The 17,285-nt window shown below is 37.4% G+C and overlaps 1 long non-coding RNA gene across 1 annotated transcript; it reads right to left on the reverse strand.

The window, feature by feature from the left end:
- Window positions 1-12,246: 12,246 nt before the first annotated feature.
- Window positions 12,247-13,945, reverse strand: LOC131012393 (uncharacterized). Its single transcript, XR_009097309.1, has 4 exons — window positions 13,908-13,945; window positions 13,554-13,686; window positions 13,304-13,457; window positions 12,247-12,510 (listed from the first exon to the last, which is right to left on the reverse strand). It is a non-coding gene; the product is annotated as an uncharacterized LOC131012393 (long non-coding RNA).
- Between the last annotated feature and the right edge of the window lie 3,340 nt (window positions 13,946-17,285).

The following is a 17,285-nucleotide window of genomic DNA, read 5'->3' on the forward strand; positions in this document are numbered from 1 at the left end:
GTTCAACTGATGGATGGAGTTGGAGGGCAACAACAGACGGTAAATTCTCAACAAAGTCGGCTTATGATTTGGTGGCGGCAACCAGAGAGGCGCAACAAACTCAACCGGCTGAGATGGCTAAGGTGTGGGAGGCTCCAACGTCACACAAAGCCAAGGTGACGGCGTGGAGATGTCTTAGAAATCGTTTGGCTACCTGTGACAATTTGAGAAGACGACAAATTCAAATTAGCTGGGAAGAGAGAGGATGCAACGCCTGCGTCGCTGGAGAGGAGACGACGGAACATCTGTTTCTTCACTGCCCGAAAGCTGCGGCGGTGTGGGACCAAATTTTCCAATGGTTACACATCAAAACGGTAAATCCTAGAGGTACACTTCATCACTACACTTCATTCATCTCTGCTGCCAAAAGGAAGAAAGGAAGAAGATTGCTCAATGCGTTGTGGGTGGGAACGGTTTGGACGTTATGGGAAAAAAGAAACGAGAGTCATTTTCAGGGAATGATTTGGGATATTGAGAGACTTGTTTTACAGATCAAGGGTAGACTTTGGAGTTGGAATGAGGTTTACAAAGTTTTGGAGTTGGGAATCCCTTTCACCTTGTGGTGCTCAAAGGGTTTCAATCTTTCCTTCTTGTTTTGATTGGCATCCCTGGTGCCTTGCTTTTCATCTCAATAAAATTTTTATTTTACTGATAAAAAAAAAAAAAGATCTTTCTTTCTCGATTCAAATAAAAATGACCAAATCAGCTCTTGTTGCACTCTTTCGTTGAAAACATTTAATTACAAAATTATAATCTAATCGTATCTTTATATTTGGATTTACTTGTTAAAAAAATTATCTGAAAACAACATTTAACTTTTCTATCTTTAAATAAGTCCAAGAAGTAGAACAAACCCAATACAACAATTTAGGGGAAACAGTTAATCGTAGAATAAAACTCCAAAACTTAACTTTCCGTATTTGTTTGTGGTCAAATGGTGATTATATAATTATGGCTGGATATGAATTGGTGATTTTCTAAATCTTTGCTATCACATTCCGCTCAATGTTAATACTCGCGTGCACACAATTGTAAAGTTGATGCTAGGATTAGGGGTGGATCGGTACGGTATACCGAAAATTTTTCGTCATACCGTATACCATACCGTAAATTACGGTATGAGAATTTCCATACCGTTGCCGTACCGTACTTTTCGGTATACCGAAGATCGGCATACCGAAAATTTCGGTATGAAATTTTTCATACCGTTGTCGTACCAATAGTGCGGTATACCATACCGAAAGTCAGTATACCATACCTTACGGTATTACCGAAATTATTGTTTTATCGTTTCATGCCTAAATTGCCAAACCATTAAGATATACCGTATATTTGTACATATTGAAATTTCATTAAACAAATACAAATAACTTTCTAACAATCAAACTCCACATCTTCAACAAAGCAAAAAAATAATTTACCACTAATAATATATATATATATATATATATAATTGATTCCGATGGCATACGGATTTTTTCGGTATATACCAGTGGTATATACCTAAACAACGGTATATATCGGTTTTTCGGCATATACCGCGGTATCGGTATATATCGGTATACCGCGGTATGAAGAAAATGATACCGTTGCCATATCGAAAATCTTCGGTACGGTATTGTACCGTACCGAAATTTTCGGTATACCAAAATTTCGGTATTTTCAGTATTTTTTCGGTACGGTAAGTGCGGTATACCAATTTTTCGGTATTTTGCTCCACCCCTAGCTAGGATTTGTTTTTTGCTCACTCACCACTCACCACACAATCGATTGAGACCTATTTAAGATTCTTGTTTAATTTATTAGATTGGGTAGGGCTTTACCACATCGGTCCGATAAATTTTGTAATTTTGAATAATGCTATATACACATGTGCGCACATAATTGGACTTTTTTGTCGTTTTACACATTCTCATAAAATAAGAAATTAATTTTATTTTATTTGAAATTACAATTTACATAAAAGCCATAGAAATTATTAAGGAAATGATTACACATAATCTTTCCATAATAATTCATATCTTATTCGCTTCTATGAACTTTGATCTTAAGTAAGTATAATCCCACGTCATTAACCACACTTAGAAAGTCAATTTTAAACTAAAATATGATTAAGTATATGGATTCATTTCATTGTTACTGTCCGATTTATATAATTACCATGGTTATTATATGAACTTCTAATATGAATAAGTTAGTTTTAAATTTTACTGCATGAGATTCTGAGACCAATTTTAATAAAAAATAAAAAGTCACTCCTAATATGAATTGTAATAAAATTTAGAAAATATAACCGAATAACTATAATTTTTTGAATAATGTCACATTTTGGAACATCGATCGAAAACTAAATAAAAATATACTATAAAAAATATATTATAGTAATAAATTAGTGAACTCGAAAAAAAATATATAAAATTAAAAATAAATGACCATAATTGTTAAAATAATGGCATACATTGTAGAATATTATATTATAGTAGTAATAAATTAGTGAACTTGAAAAAAAAGTAGTAATAAATTAGTGAACTTTAATTTTTTTTTTCTGAAGGAATTGCTATAATCATTAGAATAATATCATATGCTAGCTACGTTATTTCATTATTTCATAAAAACCATAACAAACTAATGAATTTGAAATATAAAAAAAATACTAGAAAATATAAATGAATGACTATAATTGTTTTGAATAGTTTCGTACATTGAGATATCGATCGATGACTCGATAAAAATATACTAAAAGATAATATATTTATAATAAATTATGAACTCAAAAGAAAATTTGCTATAATTGTGTAAATAATAACCTACGTTGAGTATATCAATTGACACAAATTAGTGAACTTGAAAAAAAATACATGAAGGAATTATTATAATGGTTAAAATAAAATCATACACTAGCTACATTATTTAATTATATCATAAAAGTATAGATTAAAGAACAAATCTAACAAATTAGTGAAATTGAAATAAAAGTTATAAAATATAAACAAATGTCTATAATTATTTTGGAATAATGTCATACATTGAGCATATCGATCAATAATTCAATAAAAAATCTAAGACTATATTTAATAAATTAGTGAACTTGAAATATAATAATAATAATAATAATAATAATAATAATAATAATAATAATAATAATAATAATAATAATAATAATAATAATAATAATAATAATTGTGGAAACAATGTCATACGTTGAACATATTGATCAACTACTCAATGAAATTATGCTATGAAATATTATATTATAATAAGGGTAACAATTAAAATTGCCCTAAACCTTAAGTTGTCTATGAAAAATGCCCTTTCTTATAAACTAAAGCATTCTATGCCCTAAATGTTGGCAATGGACCATTCTACCCTTTAACATGAAATTCTCAATTAGTTCATCATAATGCAATTTCGTGGTTCGGATTGAAATTAGTCGATGAAGACTTTATCAGGCCCAACATGCTTCCGTAAACACTTCAAAATAAATCTAAATTTAAATCAACATTATACCTTTGTCGACTGGTCTTCTTCAGGAGTCGGTCTTGTTGCGTTTTACGGCTCGTCTGCCCACCCGGCACGCACCAACCACGCACTCGCAAGAGATGGTTGCAACCCTTCCCCTTCACTAAGTGCCGACTAAATACTTTGTTGAAAAAATAAAGAAAATATTTTTACTAACCCGGAATAGTTGGACAAAAACAAAGCGTTTATAGAGGAATTATATAAAATTAATTTATTTCATAAAAACTCCCCAAGGGAGGAGACAAACTTGTTTAGCTACTCATAGTAGCTAATACTTGTGTACATAAAATAAAAATGAACTAAAACTAAAAACGAAAACTTTTGAAAACAAGAATTTAAAATTACAAAGATAATTCAAGAGAGAGGAAGTGTTGTGTGAAAATGTTGTGATTTTCGGATGCCCTTCTTCTCTCCAGCACTCGGGTTTATATAGAGGTCTGAATCCCTCTATTATTGCTTGGTTAGTGGCCTCGGATTCCATCCTCGTGGCCAGCTTGCTTGAATATGACATCCACCTTCTTTTGTCGGTCTTGATTGCCGACACTTGTTAGTGGTATCACATAGTGCTGGGCCCTTGCTTTATCGTCTTGTGATAATGCTGGTAGGGACCGGCTGCTTTTCCTTCCACTCACTTTTGTCCTGGAGCATTTGGTGAGTGGTCCTCCTGTTCTTCCACTCACTTTTGTCGTTTCTTTTGTGGGTGTGATCCTTGCTGTGAATCACATGATTCACTAAATTTTGTCGGCCACCTTACTTTTTTGGTGCCCTTGGTGTCCTCCCCTTTGGAGTCTGATGCTTGTCATGTTCATCAGACCTGAACCTCCTTTTATCCGGCTTTGGAAAGAATCCCTTGCCGAATTCTGGCTCCTTCTGCGATGAGCATTGATCGCAGATTTTATCATTCCATTGGCCTAGATGGGCCATATTGCAAAACTTGCGACGAGTCTCCTGGCTCCCCGTAATCCTGTTCTTCCAAATCATTTGCCGTTTCTTCTCGAAGGATTCTTCGGCAAAATGAGTGGTTGTTCCTGTCATGGTATTAACTAGGAACGTTCCCAGATCCGAGCTTTGATAGAACTTGAATCTGGACTTCATTTTGTCCATCTCTGTAAGACAGACCCATAGACCCCATGCTCGTCTATTGGAGATTTGATCCTCCGTGAATGTTGAGACGATTGCGGCCTGGAAGTCGGGAACTTTGATCCTGTTAAGGGCTCCCGTATCAGGTCTTCGAAGCTTGATGAAGTGAAAAGCTTCACGGATTCCTTTTCCGACTGGCTCTGGCGCTGCACTGAAACAGTATAACTCCAGAACATCTCCCCTTTTGAGGGACTCGTTGTTCTCCCATGTGTCGAACACCGTTTTCTGGATCCATTTTGGTAGACCCTTGATTTCGGTGAAGGCTGGGGCGGTGGTATAAACTGAGGCCAAAGCCCCAAACTCATACCATTCCTTGACATCGTTTGGATTGGCTCCTGGAGTCGTCCAAACCCTTGGATATTTTCCGGCAACATCAACCCGGCAATTTCCCGGATTAATGCCCTTCCTCGTAAGAAGTTTCTCCCACCTGTCCTGGTACATCTGCCAAGAAGGAGAAATTTCAATAAAGTCAGTATCAACCTTAACTTGGCCTGTCATGGGCCTAAGATTGATCTCTCCCTCTTTTACCCCAGAGGTGGAGGGTTGACATGTTGATTCAGGGTGTGACCCCTTAACAACATCTTTTCCTCGAGAGTCTGGCTGTGAAACCATTGTCTCAGGACTTGTGCTAGGGGTACTTGAATCCCCTGCTACAGGTAATCCGCCCTGTACGGAAAGCATTGCTTTAGCCCGATTTTCACGGACAGCGCGCAAGAGCGGCTTGTTGGTTGCTTCCTGAAGATTGAACATCTTCATGAAGCAGACATCAATTTGGCTAGATACTTTGGCTTCGTCAGCCGCTTGTATCTTTCCTGCTTGTTTGGTATGCAGCACACACTTGTGCCACTCTTGTTGTAGCAGCTCTAAACTTTCAAAGAGCTGCCCCTGTATTGCCTCGATGGCCTCCACTTCAGGGAGCTCCATCCCTTGTAAGGAAATCTGCAAGAACATTCTGATCAGATTTCAAAACGACAATATCATAATCATAATATTGGCATTCTGCTTGCCATCTAATCAATCTAGCCTTTTCAGGTTTAGATTCAATCTTTTTAGTTAAGAAAGCTTTAACGTTAGTGTTATCTACTTTCAAAACAAATTTTTTAGCCAGTAAGAATAGCGGCCATTTCTTGAACGCCTTCCTGACTGCAAAAAACTCTTTCTCGTTTATGTGCCATCGTACAGCCTCGTCATTGGAGAAAAGACCGCTACAGTATCTGCAAGGTTCTTCTCCATAAGGGGTGATCTTTGTGAGCACAGCTGCCCACCATGAATCACTCGCGTCGGTGTAGAGGACCAAGTCATCCTCGTCTTGTGGTATTGAAAGTTTCGGGAGATTTTTGCAAATCTCTTTCAACTTCTTCATACCCTCTCGATGTTCCTCCTTCCATATGAATGGAACATCTTTCTTCAGTAAAGGACTGAAGATTTTCCGGTGCTCTGCAAGATTTTTAATAAACATTCCTGCAAAGTTAACAACTCCGAGAAAGCTTTGGAGCTGCTTCTTTTCTTTAAGATCCTCTGGGAATCCCTGAACTTTTTCCACAATATGATCTTGCAGAATAATCCCAGATTCATCGATCTCGATCCCCAGAAACTCCATCTTTTGGGTAGCTATGACTGCCTTCTTTTCTGACAGTACTAGTCCTTCTTGTTGACAAACATCCGCAAAGATCTCCAGATGCCTGACATGTTCATGAATGTTTTTTGATGCAATAAGGATGTCATCAATGTAAACAAACATAAACGAAGAATAATCTTTGAAGAGATTATCCATCTTTCTTTGGAATATCTGAGGCGCGTTGGCTAACCCCATTGGCATGACATTCCAGACATAATGTCCCTGTGGAGTTGAGAAGGCTGTGAACTTCTTACTCCCTTCCTCCATGCGAATCTGGTAGAATCCTGATTTGCAATCAAATTTTGAGAATACCTTTGCACTTCTGATGCAGTTGATAAGGTGTTCTCTGCTTGGGATGAAGTATCCATCAAACTCAAGAATGTCATTAATCCCTTTATAATTAATGACCAATCTTGGCTTTCCTCGCTTGATCTCCCCATGATTTCGCACCAGAAATCCAGGACTGCTGTAGGGTGATCTTCCTTCTTCGATCAGTTTTAAATCAAGGTGTTCCTTGATTATACTCATCATATCCTGTTGATCTCGAGGGTTCATCAGGATAGGTCTGAACCTTACGAACTCATGCTCCTTTCCAGTTTTAACTTTCAAGGTGGCTCTGAGCTGGTTCTTGTCCCACCATGCCAAAGGATCCTCGTGGTAACACTTCTGGATTCTCCTTTTGACATCGGCAATGGACACCTGTTCTTCTTCCTTGATATCTTTATGTGATATCAGGGATACTTTGAGGATTTGAGTTTCTTCCTCGGAGAGATCTGGGAATCCCTCAGTTCTGCATTTGAGCAAAACTTCTCCGAATCTCCTTTGATCCTTCATTTGAGGTCTCCGGAGTCTGCCATCATCACCACGCTTGCTGCGGAATTTGATTGGCATCGAGCGATGAAAGGCTCCATTGAGCCTTTGCACAATGATTTTGTGATCACAATTGGTTGTGAACACTAGCCTCCTGGCTTCATTGTCCTGTATGTACCTCTTGAAGCTTTGCAGAAAATTATTTCCAAATAATATATCTGCTCCGGTATCATGGAAATAAATTGGTGGAGTCTTGACCTTGTACCAAGGTGTCTGTCCTGCTCCGCCGATCAATATTTCCGTTTGTTTTACTCCTTTTGATAGAAGTAAAATCTTTTTGGAGAAATCCCTTCCTGCAATTCGAGGTAGGTCTTCTTCCACTTCTGCTGGAAAGACTCCTCGTTTTGCTGTACAGATTCCTGCTCCTGAATCCACATAAGCAGCAAAATATTCTGCTTTGTATTTTTCATATAACATCCCTACCGAGATGTATATCGAGAATGGGCTTGTCATTGGATCATCACTCTTTGGCGTCCAATTGTGATCTCCATTCCTCCTGATTTCCATGACCATGGTTTATATTTGTCAAGGAAATTTCGTCCTAAGATTAGGACATCTGCTTCTTGTCCGGCTTGGCCTTCGGTCTGGATTTCAAAACCTCCAACCTCCAGAGTTCCGATGTATCGGTTGTCACCTGGATTCACCAAATAATACAACATACTACAAGGAAACTTGTTTTCCATGCTTGTTGTATCACATCTTGTGGAAACCTGTCTCCATCCTTCGGGGCATTTGAATTTGACCTTCATGTCTGGGACTGGTGTTTCCTGGATCGCCCTTCTCTCATAGGAATGAGAGAAACTTCTTGTTATAGGCCCTGAAGTTAGCCTATTTCCTTGGAATGATAGCCTTGGTGCTCCCAGTCTGAGACTCTGGGTATGACTTAGCACCGGTTTGTCTCCCACATCGATGTCTATTTCCCTGACTTGGGGAATTTCCACTCGGTTTGGAAGGGCTGCCTTGGCTATTTCTTTGAATATTTCTGGAATTTCAATAAATTCTTTTCCCATAAATAACTCCGTATGATGGGAATTTGATAAGGCATACGAGACTTGATAAGTCAGTGAGTATGGCCTGTTTCCATCTGTCATGTACTCCTTCTTTTTGTAGTCCTGATAGAGAGTCAGGGCTCGACTGAAGGATGAATCTTGTAGATTATAAGCGATTTGTGGATAGAACTCGGTTATAATCTTCTTGGCATAGAGGTTGCCTGAAAAAGCTCCAATGACTGATTCTCTGGCATCTCGGACCCTTTTATCGCAGAGTGCGACGTCAATTGGTTGGTCTGTCCCTGGGAAAAGGGAAGATTTGAGTACCAATTGAATTGCTCCAATATGAATCCATTTCATCGTACTTGCGACTTCTGGCTTCATTTTCTTGAGATCCTGTCTGATATCTTCGGCCGGAACCAGCTGGATTTCCACCTGGTTGCTTGTAATCTCAATTGGAAGCGCTGTTTCTTGGCTTGTGACGCCAAAATAGACATGATGCTTCCTCTTAGTTGGAATCAAGCTATTTAAAACTCGATTCAATCTTCCATTGGAAAACCCTTGATAGGTTCGAACCTCTTCGGTTTCCTTCTTGAGTTTTCTCACGAGCTGCTTCACCACTTCTTTTTGTGGAATCAGAAAATGGCTGGTAAACCCATTCTGATCCTCCTTCTGGGTGTGGTGGACCTCGTGCTCCTCTTTAGTCTGACTCGGCTCCGGTTGATCCATCCGTCATCTCCGAATCATCAGAACTAAAGACCTCTTCTTGCTCATATATACTCTCATCAGAGGATATTTCTTCGAATTGATACACGGGTATCAATTTCTGGTGGTAGATAGCATCTTCGATATTCGGTGTGGATTCGAATCTCCTTATCATCCTTTTCTCGTTGTCTGGGCAATTGGTTGAAATATGCCCCTTTTCACCGCACGACCAGCAGTTGCAATCCTTGAAACTTTCATTGGCTTTGGCCTGAGTGCGCCTGAAAGTTTTTCTCGCCGGGATTCTCTTTTGATTTGAGAATTGGTTTCTTGATGGTCCGCTCCGTTGGCCTGACTTGTAGGAGCGCGCCTTCTGTCTGGTCCACATAGTCCTCGGCTTCCAAGAACTCCTTCTGGACTTTCTTTCATAGGGTTGATACCTATGTTTCTTTCGGCTTTTCCTTTGATACAGCAACTCAGCACCAATCTCTGTTGGAAGATCAATGTTGTCGCACATCAATGGGGATTTCTTGTTGAGTCTTCTCAATCTCTTGAGATTCCTCTGGTCCGCTGCCTTCTGGCACCATTCGGACAGCTTCTTGTGAACATAAGACATCCTTCTTGAAGCACTGTCAAGTGGATATCTTCCAGGTGAAACATACTCATTGATGAGCATTTCCCTCCATGGACTTGGAAGCTTTGGAAAGAATAGGTCCATGGCCGTCTGATCTTCCACTTCCCCCATATGGACATATAGAGTGTATAGACGCAGAAATTCATTGAGAGCTTTTGGCTCTAGCACTATCAACCTTAGATTGTAAAGTGCCTGTTGATATTTCTTGCGTTTCTCCTCTGCAGATCCTTCGAAAAAACCCATTCCCAAGAAATGGATTTTAATCTGTTTAGTAATTTCCTTTATGATGTCATATAAGGACGTGCTACTAAACATCTCCTCCTTGGTTGGAACTTTAAGTCCTTCCCAGTATAATTTTGCCATTCCTGCCAAGCTGGCTTCGAAGACTCTGGCAAATTCCTTTTTGTCGTAATCTATTGTGGCAATCACGACTTTTAATGATGAAGCCCATTCGTCGATGAGACCCTCCCATTCTTTGAAACTGGCTTCGTCAAGGTTGAGAATCAATCCGTATGGATGGATTGGTTCAAGGGTGACCTTTCCTACAGGAGTATCCTGCATCTGAGGCCTCCGTCGCCTGGTTCGTTGGAACTGGCTTGCATCGTCTTGAGCTGACCCCTTTTTTGACGATTCTTCTCCCTGAGGCTCTGTTTTGGGAACCTCATCTCCTTGGTTCATCTTTAGATCCACCATATTGAGGTTAGCAAAAGATTCTGCTAACTCCTGTAGATCTTCTAATCCGATTCTGTCAAGGCTATCCATGATATTTGCCTTTCATGATTCGGATTATGTCCTCCGGCTGCAACTCTTTGGGTGTTGCATCGAATAGAGATGTAGACGTCGGGTCTTTGGACCATTGATTCCGAATTTTTCCGGAACATGGTTTTCGCCTTTCGATCTCCTCCATTCTTTTCTGGATATCACGCAAGAGAGTTAATATTTCCTCTTGTTTGAGTGATATTCTGCTTAGCTCCATTGGTAGATCGTATAGCTTAACGCCATAATATTCCACCATCTTTTGGATCTCCCGCAAGTTGACGTTGTCGGAAGAACTTGGCTCGATCTTTTGGTAGCTTGGAAAAGCTACTCCCGCCTTGTCTTTTGGTTCCATCAATCGTGCGACTGATGGGCCTCGTCTCTGGTTCGTTCAATCGCCGTCCTGGTGGCGGCGAGTCCCATGAGGTTCTCATGGTAGAATTGGATACTCGTGATAATATCACGAATAATCTCGACATCTTCTCCTCGTCGTACGTTGGTAGCGAGGGCTCGATTGTTCCAGTTGAGTCCATCTAGTAGACGGGTAATTTCACTCTCCAAATTTTGGAGAATATTCCTGTATGATACACATCTCGGACACTCGTCCGGATCCATAAATTTTCAATGGAGTCTCCTCCCACATAGGTTAATTACAAAATACATTAAAATTATATAATTCCTCTATAAAAACCCGCTCTGATACCAATTTCGAAAGCGCGAATTAATGCATAAAATGAATCTAAGAGAATTTCCCGATGCTTACTTGTCCATAGCAAATTAAAAAAAAAAAATTAGCAATTATGGACATAGTAAGACTAGGAGTGGAAATAGCTTAGGGGTATGGATGTCAATTAGGGTATGAAATGCTTTGATCTATAAGGAAGGGTATTTTTCATCTACAACTTAAGAAATGGGGCATTTTTGCATGTTAGCCTTATAATAAATTAGATATCTTGGGGGGAAAAAGGGAAGGAATTATTATAGCGGCTAGAATAGTATCATATGCTAGCCACATTCTTTAATTATTTCATAAAAGTATAGGTTAATAAAAAATCATAACAAATTACAAAAATTAAACTAAAAATAAGAAAATATAAATGATTGGCAATTATTGTGGGGATAATGTTATATGTTGTGCATATTGATGGATATCTCAATAAAAATAGTATATTACAATAAATGTGTAAACTCAAAAAACAAATTTACATTGATTTTTTTACGAGGAGACAATGCCACTATTATAAGAAGATAATATCATATATTATGATTTATCACTACTAGAAAAACGCTCATAGATAACGGATTTTATCCGTTATCTATGAGCAAAAAAACTGTTGTGTATAGTGGTGTTATCTATGATACGTATCATAGACAACGGTTTAAAAACCGTTATGTATGTGAGAATAGATAACGGTACGAGACGCTCATACATAACGGTATGAAACCGTTATCTATAATGATTATACATAACGGTTTATACCGTTATGTATGAGGATTTTTCCGTTATGTTTTGTATTTTTTTTGTTTTTTTTCCTATCATAGTTAACAGTTTTTTTTCTATACATAACGGTATGAAACCGTTATCTATAATGATTATACATAACGGTTTATACCGTTATGTATGAGGATTTTTCCGTTATGTTTTGTATTTTTTTGTTTTTTTTCCTATCATAGTTAACAGTTTTTTTTCTATACATAACGGTATGAAACCGTTATCTATAATGCTTATACATAACGATTTATTACCGTTATGTATGAGGATTTTTCCGTTATGTTTTGTATTTTTTTTGTTTTTTTTCTATCATAGTTAACAGTTTTTTTTACTTTTTATAACGGTTTTTACCGTTATCTTTGATAGAAATACATAACGATTTTTTTGTACTTTTTATACTGTTATGTATTTCAACTACAACTAGCATATTTAATATTTTTTTCTAGATTTTTATGTTATTTATCTCAAGAAATAAATAAATAACTTTAAAACAACAAAATGATAAAATCACCAATAACAATATTATATATCATCCAAAATATTCATACATTACCATCCAAATGAACCAAGTATCAAGTACATATGATCATTGCATATTTCGATTCAAAATTGAAAGTACCAACTATCTTATAGCTAAAACAAAAATCTATCATATTATGTGTTCTAGCACCAAGTCCTCATGAACTAGTTGACCTGCTATGATGAATTTGCAGCAACTAACTTAGGAGAGAACCCGACACACAAGCTCAACCTGCCAATAGAAAAATAATCCAAATAAAATATGTGAAATAAAAGAAAACTGGACAAGAAAAAGATAACAAACAATATGTTGACTTTTGTTTCACACTACATCATGAATCACATTAGACGGTAAAGGCAAGAAAACATTTCTTTCAAAGTGTCATTCATGACTCCCCGTTCCGTGCAACTTCAAGCAGCAGCAACAATTAGATTTCCTTTACAAGATCCAAAATTGCAACAGCAAAACCAAGGCAAAATCAGTTTCTTGCCCTGAATTTTAAAGTTTATGTTGCTAAAACAAAATGTAAAAGTTCAGGGGCTTCATAAAACTGAAAAAAACTAAGGGTCTAGTGAACAGTTCAGCCAAAATACTTCTTAATAAGCTCCTTAGAATTAACAGAGAACATCAAGCAAAAACTAGAGTATATGCAGCAAATGTTACAGAAAGCAGAAAGGCAAAGAGATCAGAGATGGGTATATCCTAACTGCGTACAGACACATAGCTCAGCTAACCAGATTGCATACAGGACAGGAGTTAGCAAAAAAATGAGAAGCAACCCTAGATATGTCTTATTCAGTACTCCCTACTATTTAAAACAAGTAGTCTCAAAGAAGTCTTGCTTTCTTTCTTTTTTTGGCAAACAAGTGTAGTTATACAATTTCTACCAAACTTTTTTTTCTTTTCTTAATTTCCCATTTATCTCCATTAAAGTAATTTGTAAACATGTAAAGTGAGATTTTTTTTGAACAGGATAGAGTATATACCAGCTAAAGGATGTCAAGAATAAAACCTTTAACCTTACCTTCACTCGAAGATAGAAGAGACGAGGCTTGATCAATCTCGAGACTCTGATTATCATATGCTGTTTCTGGTACTTCTCCCGACATAGAGCAAATGGATTTAACAGGCTTGCCATCTTTCTGGCACAATTCACAAACATAAGACCGATTTATTTCCTGCAAATATTAGTTGCAAACTTTAAATTAGATCCTCCTTAAGCAAAAGTATTTGAAAGCAACGAAATACACAGTTACAATGTGAGTGGAACATACCCGACAATGATCACAGACTAACACAAGCATCCTACAGTGAGTACACCGGCAACGTGAAGTGTAGTTATCAAATGACACGCCACAGAGGAGGCAAGTTCCCAACACAATAGGATCTAAGCTCCCAACAGAAACCCTGAAAGCAGAAATCCATAAGAGTACCTTGTAATCAAAATTGATGTCTTAACGGACAGTCATATGTTGCCTAAACCAGACTAAATCTATTGAATCCTGCAAAAAATAGCAGTATTTGCAGATAAAACTGACATGATCTTCCCAAGCTGTGCAATGCAGAAATACGAAAGGCAACAAAAAAATCATGCTAAATGGAAGTAAATTAGATATATGAAAGCGTACCGATGGTCAAAAACAAAATTTTTTCCTTTGAAGAAGCCTTCATATATCTTTGGATTCCACCATATAACTGAAAAACAGTCACACCATGAGTAACATCAGCATTCTTGATCCTAACATAGTTTCATGATTTTCATCCCTCAGGGAAAATTTGATTTAGTATTCTCACAATCAGGCTTACACAGGAAGGATAACACAAACAACATAACCAACAGCAGCCATGTAAGCACTAGAAGTTCCCATTACCAAGGAAAACCAACCAAAAACTTTAAGGCAATATAATAAAGGGTTAATTGCATCAAAATACCCGACCTTTTCCCAAAATTTGGTTTTTTGACAAACTTTTTAATTGTAGCAAAAATTTTAGCTAGGTTTCAATTTATTGGAATGTCCGCCCCGCGTATATTTTCGGCCAAATTCATGCTAAGGTGGACCTCCGTAAAGCTTAGGTGGCATGTCGTGCCGGGTAATGAAACATTGTCGTCTCAAATCCATAGCAATAAATTAAAACGTAGCTAAAATAAATTGACTGGAAATGAATGGATTTGGCTGGAAATATATGCGGGACGGACATTGCAATAAATTGAAACGTAGCTAAAATTTTTGCTACAGTTAAAAAGTTTGTCAAAAAACCAAATTTTGAGAAAAGGTCGGGTATTTTGATGCAATTAGCCCTATAATAAAATGTCTTGAAAATGTACGATATTGATATTTTATCAAACAAAATTGACTTTTCCAAATTAGCTTTGTATCTCAAATGACAAAAAACGGTAGATAATCTCGTTATATGGGTTTACAGGAAAATTCGTTTCTGGAATTGATTTTCTACTAAATGCAATGTGGGCAATGCTCCCGGCATATAAAGCTTACACATAATACTTCATCTTCCTCATGATGCCAGATAATGCAAGAGCTTCCTCAACAACAAAAAGCTGTTGCACCATGGCAAAGGACAAGAAGACTTTTCTACAAGGTAACTAGACATAGGTAATTCTGGTGCATAACTTATAAATCCAAATGGGCCATTTTCGATTTATTCAATATTGTGGAAACCAAAAGTGCCCATTTAGCTTCTCAAAAAAGGTAATTCCTGTTGTCATTCTTCTAGTGCATGAACTCAAGTGCTAGTGCCCAAGCAATTAACAGATCAGTTTAATAATGCAATGTATTATCATGATATGTATAAGAGAATAAAAAGATAAATTCACTTTATCCAATTCAAAACTGGTGGTTTCTTCAATTGGAGCTAGTACTACTTTTTCTTGCTATGATGGTAATTAAGGAAAGTCAACACAAAACAGAAAAGAACGGGCCAAATATAAGTAGCTGCATTTCCTACTCAGAGGAGCTCACCTGAAAAACATTTTCAAAACCAGCACCTTTAGATCTGATATAGGCTGATGCCATCTCACATCTAATTCCTCCAGTACAGTACCTTTAAATGCCAATAAACAAACAATCGAGATCCTCAAAAATGAGTTTGCCAATATAATCGAGGATCATGACGTAGCAAAAAATTGAAATACCCCATAATCACAGATTCACAGCAGTTCAGTGCAATTACGAGGATACACACAAGGAGATCAGGGAGTCGTACAAAAGGCTAACTAGAAGACAACAATGAATGATACTCCTGATATTCCAAACCATAGAGATTAATATGGTGGTAAAAGATCATAAAATATATTAGCCAAGTACCATCAATGAGAAGTTAATCATACTGAGGATAAGAAAGGGTGAAATTCTTTTTATAGAAAATGAGGGAAAGGAAAGGAAGGATTTAAAGGGAGAATGTTTTTTATCCCTCATTTTCTTGTGATAAATTTACAACCCAAGTGACCGCACCCTTACTGATAGCTGCAAAACCATCTACTCAGCAACAGCAAGATGGACATGCACCATGCAGTTAGTTAGAAAAGACAAGGATACAGTGTATGTAGAGATACACTAGAAGGTAAAGCAGGCAACAATGTCAAAGAAGCTTAAAAGTAGAAACCACAACTGACATCTGCTCAACTGGAATCAAAAGAGCTAGAATCTAGTACATTACTGGTACAGCACAAGTACTCACATAAGGATATTATTCCCCCACAATTGCTCGGAATTGTCATCAATCCATGAGGGCAAGTCACTATACTGCCTGATCGCTGGATCCAATGTTTTGATATCTGGAGCATGAAACTTGCCTATTCTCGTCTCGTACAAGTTTCTTGCATCTAACAGTATCAGTTCCTTGTTGGAGCCACTACTTAACTCTTGACATTCACCTGGGAAAATAACAAGAAATTCAATAGTAGAAGACTTGGCAACAAGAGCAGTATAATGTCAACAATAAATGAAAGCTCAAAGTACACAAACCAATAAAGAGAGAATACCAGCATTCTGAAGAACAGAGTGAAATTCAGCTGCCGAGAGATGTCTCCCAGCATTTGAAATCTCCGGAGACTTCAACAAGGGATGAGAGCTTAACGTCACCAGTTCCTATGGACAGTATGATAGCCCGTTTCAGCTTGAATGTGAGGGAACGAAAGCAGATGCCTTCTGCAATCCCAATTGATTTAGATATAGTGAAACACGGAACAACCTAGGAAGTTTACTACTGTCTAGAAACAGAAAGACCCAACCAGTTCATACTTTTGCCTTTGAAGTCCCTATAGTGGGACCTGCTGCAACAACATGCTCATGACTCATCCTCATTCAAATAAATAATATTATCAGGCGAATTAAGTTGAGGCCAACCTTGACTATCCGGATACAATTTAATCCATAACAATGAAACAGATTACAAGAGTCTGATGATAGAAAAACAATTTATCTTATAACACAAATAAAGGTAGAAATATACATTCAGAGATAAATGATAAGTATGAAACACTGATACGTCCTGAAAATCATCCAAAATGAGAACAAGGACACAAAAATTATAAGAGATGCTACAAGCACACAGCCAACATCTATCCAGATGCCTCTCCCTTCAAAGCATCAGAATCAGCCTGGTGTAGAGCTCCCACTGTAAGGACCTAAGAGTAACTTTTCAGCTATACGAAGCTTACAATCAATGTCAAATAAAGGGGAAAGAAACAAGCATAATTGTCTTTTGATTATCAAACAGTTAGCTGTGCAAAGAGTTTCGAATAAGTAACTAGAAGTAACAACAAACACCCAATTCATTGATGAGATTAACTGAAACAAGAAAACAAAGCAACATTCACATACTTCTTTTCAGAAAGCAGTGTTCAATATTCTCAATTCAGAATAACCAAGAACAAAAAGATGAGATGAACTGAAACAAGAAAAAAAAAAAACTAGCGAAAATTCAAGCCATAAATCCCTAAAATTCGAGTCCAAAATGCCCTAAAATTTGCTACCTTATGCACTCTT

Source organism: Salvia miltiorrhiza, chromosome 2 (assembly GCF_028751815.1).
Source record: "Salvia miltiorrhiza cultivar Shanhuang (shh) chromosome 2, IMPLAD_Smil_shh, whole genome shotgun sequence".
Lineage (NCBI taxonomy): Eukaryota > Viridiplantae > Streptophyta > Magnoliopsida > Lamiales > Lamiaceae > Salvia > Salvia miltiorrhiza.